This window comes from Dermacentor albipictus, chromosome 1 (assembly GCF_038994185.2).
Source record: "Dermacentor albipictus isolate Rhodes 1998 colony chromosome 1, USDA_Dalb.pri_finalv2, whole genome shotgun sequence".
NCBI lineage: Eukaryota > Metazoa > Arthropoda > Arachnida > Ixodida > Ixodidae > Dermacentor > Dermacentor albipictus.
The window spans coordinates 246,666,950-246,673,058 of NC_091821.1; the positions used below are offsets into that span (position 1 = coordinate 246,666,950).

At 46.4% G+C, this 6,109-nt stretch overlaps 1 protein-coding gene across 2 annotated transcripts in view; it reads right to left on the reverse strand.

Moving 5' to 3' along the window:
• Window positions 1–1,763, reverse strand: part of LOC135901344 (astakine-like) — a 33,553-nt gene extending 31,790 nt beyond the window's left edge. The window contains exon 1 of one of the 2 annotated variants that reach the window (XM_065431101.1): window positions 1,051–1,763. The gene's annotated coding sequence lies outside the window, so the exon portion shown is untranslated. The remainder of the gene's footprint in view (window positions 1–1,050) is intronic. The other variant, XM_065431100.2, reaches the window with a different exon arrangement.
• Between the last annotated feature and the right edge of the window lie 4,346 nt (window positions 1,764–6,109).

Below are 6,109 nucleotides of genomic sequence, written 5' to 3' on the forward strand. Positions count from 1 at the left end.
TTTGTATTATAATTATGCGCTCTGAAGGCGGATGTGGAAATGAGCACAGCGATAGATATAGCATGTCCCACGACCGTTCAGACATGGTGCAGTACTTCAGCTTTGTTACTCCATTTTTTTTTTGTTACCACTTGCATATCATGCTTTTAAATGGTGGCACATATAAGGCTCCACGAGGAAATCGTCACATGTGAACAGCGGCAATAAGGCTAATATTTGTACGCGACCACACAACCTTATGCAATTTCTCCTAGAAGCGCAATACGCGAATAAATTGTATAGCCGCCTCACGAAAATGAACCTAGCACAAACGGTCGAAACAACATGTACGAACACACTCCGCGCAGCTTATTGCGAGACACCGTCATTCAAGAGTATCTGCCGTCTAGGCCGCATACCCGTACGCCGGCCGCGAAGGCTTCCACTCAGTGCTGACATCTGACCGTCGTGACTCGGCGCCCGCGCGTGCGCGCCGACTACGAGAGGAGTAAAGCAACGGACACACACACGCGCAGCGCTAACGCAGCCTTGTCCTCAAAGCATGCAAATGAAAAGCGAGCATGTCTCACCCTCGCGATCACTCGTATCTCTGCGGAAAAGTCGCAGTGGAAGGACGCATTTCTTTCATTATGGCGATTAACTAACCGAAAGCAACGGACACGAGGTGGGGGGGGGGGGGGGTGTCTTGGAGAGCCAAGGCCGCGCACTCTCCGCTCCGGACAGCCCATCATCCCGGAATTCCTGACAAACGGGAAGCGTCTAAGTGCGCGACGGAGGGTGAGCGGCGCGGCGCCAGGCATCGTCGCGCAACGGCTTCCGATAAGCCACTGAAACACTGACTGACTGCGGCCAAGGACGAATTCCTGGAGGGGTCAAGCTGGCCCGGAACCGGCGTCCAAAGACAAACCCGACTCCGGGACCATGCGCGGGCGCTTCGCCGGTGCGCCCGCTCTCAATCAGAACCGCTATCTATTCGGAAGTGGATGCTGCGCGACGATCGGAAGCCGCGGATGAGTTATATACACTGGGTGCGCGAGCTCCTGTACTCACCCTTCTCCGACGAGAGTTGCTGGCGGCTCCTGGGCGCGAACTCCGGGTGCAACTGGTGCGCGACTGAGAGAGCGGTGCCCTGGGTGCAGTATGGCTCGAGCGGGGCTCGTCTTTGCCGACTGAACGTGCGCGCACCTCGAAGAACGGCGAAGACGGACGAAGCTCGCGGGGGATGATGGCACGTGGGACGCGCAGCGCTGGCTTTTTATGCGGGCGAGGGGGGTAAGCGCATCGGCGACGGCGCTGCCGTCGGCTTTTGCACGCCGCCGCTTCGTCGGCGAGGAGGAGCAGACGCCGCAGCCACGTGCTCGGCGGCGGCCACGCGTCAGCATCTGCATACTGGCGCCAAAACTGGCCGCTGCCGTGGGCAGGGCTGTCATCCGGCTCGCGACAGGCCGTCCGTTTTGCTGGACCTCTTCCTCCGTAGCCACAGGCTGCCGTTGAAAGAAGAGGGGGGCGTGTTCGTCTCTGTTTGGCTCCATCACTGTCGGGACCGCGCGAACTAATAGTTCGCCATTAAATGCAGCCAGGGTATAGTTTGCATTTACGACAGGTTGCCACAGCTGTCACAATCGTATCAGGGCAAAGCAAAATGCCGGGGTTCACATACGTTCACATACGTGACGGACGATGCAGTATGCTTAGTAGCACCTGTGACGCATCCTGTGTTCTCTTCTTTGTGGCTGTGCCCTTGCGCTGCACCATGCCATTAAACAAACACCAACTTGCCCACAAAGTGTCATTCTGCAGTATGCTTAGTATGTGTCAAAAAAGAGGAGGAGGGGGAGTAGCTATGTGCAGAGGGAAGCCAGCGTCACGCCTAGCAAAAAAAAAAAAAAAAAAGGAGCCACCTCAGCGGAACCTCGATGTCACCGTTAACAGGAGCAGTTCATTGCCCGCTTTACTTTTGCACCGATACGGTATGACATGGCACCATGGTTCGCGTGTTGCTGTGGTAACAAGCTTATACGTAGCTAGAAGCCACGAGGGCGCATGTTGTGTTTCCCTTCTTCGTTCGACGTCCTGTTTTTGTGGGCGTAAAAGTCTCCAAAAGACCGTGTACAACCAACTCGCCCAAAACGTAACGTTTCTGGGGAAGTACCTTCCGCTGTAGCGATCGCACCGAGGCTTTACGCTTTGCGTCGCTGACCCCACACTGTAAAAAAAGTTTACACCCTTTGGGGTGAATGTCTTCCACACAACGATGATCGCCATCTGTCTTGCTTGCGTTTCCTTTCTTGAAAACGCTGCGCTTGCTACTTTCCTGTCGAGAATGCTCTGTCATGCTGATAACATGCATGCCGTTCGTAACTTGGAAGTACCGGGCTCGCAGCGTTAAGGAAAGGAAATGCGGGCAAGTCTGGTGACGATTATCGTTGTGCGGCAAGATATGACCCAAAGGGTGTAAATTTGCTGAAGAGTGTAAACTCTAAAACGTTTTTAAAACACTTTACGGGGCTTATCTCGCCCACCAATCGTCGTCAATCCTGCGTACACCTTATTTACCCTTTTGCACTCGCTACTTTCGTTTCAGTAACGTTTTCACCCTGATACGAGCATGCTGTTCGTGACCTGAACGTATTGGGCGTGCAGCATGAAAGAATGGCACGCGAGACAGATGATCATTGTTCGGAGTCGAGATAAGCCCTAAAGGGCGCGGCGGGTTGCAATATGAAGTTATAAAACGTCTGACGACCGAATACCGTAGGTCTTTAAATAATATGTTTTTGCGTGTTCTCTTTTCTTTTTTTTTGCGTTGAACAGCTTGACTATTGTTAGCTGGGATACGCGTATACAGGATGTCCCAGCTAAATTTAGCCAGAGTTAAAGAATATCCGAATGCCACGTAGCTGCAGGCAGAAGCAAGGTAATGTTGTTTGCCGTCGCTTGGAGACACCCAGATTATTTTTTTTCTCATTCCGCCTAATTACGTGATTAGTCATTAATTAATCAACTTTTCAAATATTATAATTACATGAAAAGTGTCAATGAGAAAAGTGTAGAGCGACATGAAAAATCTCCCGATGCAGCTTTCTGTTGCTCAATATACGGGCTACATAGAAGTTTTTTACGAGCGTGAAAGAAGCCCGCAAATGCACGCGAAATTGCCACGCGACTGGCCGCTCGAAAGAAAAGAATACAGATATGCATGGTATAGAAACGGCAAGATCTTGTTGCACAAGACAGATGGCGATCCTGCTATCACGATGCGAAGTGAGAAAGACCTTTTGTTTCTTAGTCTATCTCTGAATCAGTTTGACAGCAACAGCCTTTCTTTTTTTCTAAACGTCCTATACAAAAAATTATGCTTAGACTTATCCGCAAGACTTAAATTGCGTTGTCGCAGCTGAAAGCAAAATGTCGTTAAGATGCCTTCATTTCAATGTTTGTTCGTTCACTCTGTAACTAAGAAAGTGATGTACACGTTTTTAAATCTAGTTTTTCGTTCCTCTTCGATGCTAGTATGACAGCAGAAACGTTGTGCAAAGATGACAGCGCCGGCCTCAAACTAGCTTCTTATTGATGCCACTGTTTGAACCGAACAAATCGTCGTGCGGGCGGTGTCATGTTATTGTTAAAAGAAACAATACCACGCGAACAAATTCCTTCTTTCTGCGTAACCTGTGACGATTTTGAAATGTTGACAATGCGCTCTGGAAAATATGTATTTTCTGCGTGCTACAGGCCACCGAATGGGAACATTGGCAGTGTTATTTTCGTTCTATGAACAGTTATTGCAGTTCGTTTCTAATAATCAATACTACCTCGTATATATCTGCAGGAGAATCAATGTAGACTTGTCAGCAGATTCTACGTCACAGAAAGCCTTAACAATGTTAATTGCTTCAGGTGGGTGTGAAAACTACATTGTTTTGCCAACTGGAATCACAGAACAGAACGATAGATTACTTGACCTATTCATAACAAGCTTCCAAACTGGAAATAGTACTGCAGGGGTATTATCACAGATATCAGGGACCACCTTCCAATATATGCTTGACGGTAAAAAAACACAACTTCAAAAACAAGAAAGGACAGCGCATTTCCTTCCATGGAGTCAATTACTGAAACTTTTATCTGGGGAGGCGGAAGTATCCGCCGCCGCACAGTAAATTGAACATGCCTCAGGCATTGACAGTGAGACTCTCGCAAGTCGGGGCGTATACCCTATAGTCCTGCCCTCTCACACCGGATCTATGTCGAAATTCAAGCGTCAAACACTTGCACCCTTTGCTCAGACTTTGCCAACTTAGATCACGTGCTCTGGCGGTAGCCCGCGTTACGGGGCGACGAAGATGTTACATCGTCCAAGTGGGAGGCTGCCCTACGCAGTGCCGATTTTGAATCCCAACTATGGGCACTCCAACGGGCCCGCGACGTGGCGGAGAGGCTATAGGTCTTTCTGTCCCGATGTAGGAGCGGCCCGCTACGTGCTAGTGCACGTTCCGATGGACCTCAATAAAGTTTTTCCATCCATCCAGTTACTGAAACAAATTTACATGCCTTCAAAAACGAGCTACTTTTTTGTGACCTGGAGCGCATTCGACGGATTACTAACGTTGAAAAAGTCTGTAACACTTTCATGAATCCTATGACAGAATTATCCAGATGTCACTTTCCCGAAAAGAAAATGAAAATCAGAGAACCATAAATAACGCCCGACCTGTATAAAAAGATATGCTTCAATTGTAATAAATTAGACCACGACTTAATTAAAAGTAGGGAATCCAACGTTCTAAAGCAATATAATACGTACCGCGACAAACTAAACAAAGAAATCAAGGCGAGTAGGTCGCGATACATTCAGTTAGAACTTGAAGGTTGCTCGCATAAAACCGATCTCTTGTGGAAGAAGTTGAATTCACTCTTAAGCCGCAATAAATTATTTCCGGGGGTAGAAAAGATAAGAGCTAAATGGATCTGAAGTATCTGGCAATGCTCTTGCAAATTGCTTTAACAATTATTTAGCTTGTAGTGCAAACACGAGTTCTTTTTATAATTTTTCGGAATCTATGGCTGAAAGAAATACTTTGTTCTTACGGCCTGTTGTTGAGGAAGAAGTTCGCACTTGTTTTATTTCCCTTAAGAATAACTGTTCGTGCGATGTTAATGGTATGCAAAGTAGGACCAATTAAATATGTACTAGATATTTTTGTCTCCGCAACTTACGCACATTTTTAGTCTTTGCTTATCGCTTGGCGTTTTTCCCAGAATAATGCAGATTGCAAAAGTGATTGCTATCTTTAAAAAGGGGGATACGAACGATATAAGGAAGTATAGGCGGATTTCGGTCTTGCCTATACCTTCCAAAGGGCTCGAAAAGCTTGTGTACTGCCAAATAAATAGCTTGCCAGAAAAAAAAAAAACCATGATATCATTTCAACTGCACAATACGGCTACACATAGTATAAGTCTACGGAACTTGCTCTCCTGGAACAAAAATATATTATTTTGTCACAGTTTGAAGAAAAACAATTAGTGCTCGGTATTTATGTGGATTTTAACAACGCTTTTGGTAACACTGGCCGTAATATAATGCTTAAGAAACTTGAAAGTTATGGTATCAGAGGGACGCGTTAAAGGTGATCCCGTCTTACTTAAAGAACCGAAAACAGATTGTGCGAATTCAAATTTACCGCTCCAGCTTGAAGCTTATTACGGAAATCGTACCACAAAGTAGTATACTCGGATCTCTTCTTTTTAATGCATACATTAACGATTTAGTAAACACCCACACAGAAGCTAAATATGTTCTATATGCTGATGATGCGTCAATATTTATATTTTCTATAAATAAGGTAAGCTTGATTCTCTCTCATCTGCGTAAATGGGTCTGATGTAAATGATTTAGAAATAAACGCAAACAAGACGAAATGCATAGTATACCGACCTTAAGATAAGCACGTAGTACGTGGCGTTCTTAATCTCTTGTATGGAGAGACAGCTATAGAGTCGGTTAGTAGTATTAAAATATTGGTGGTAACCTTTTCGCAAAATATGACTTGGAATGACCCATCGATCACGTTTCCAAAAAAATGGCCGAAATCGGTGGCATGAC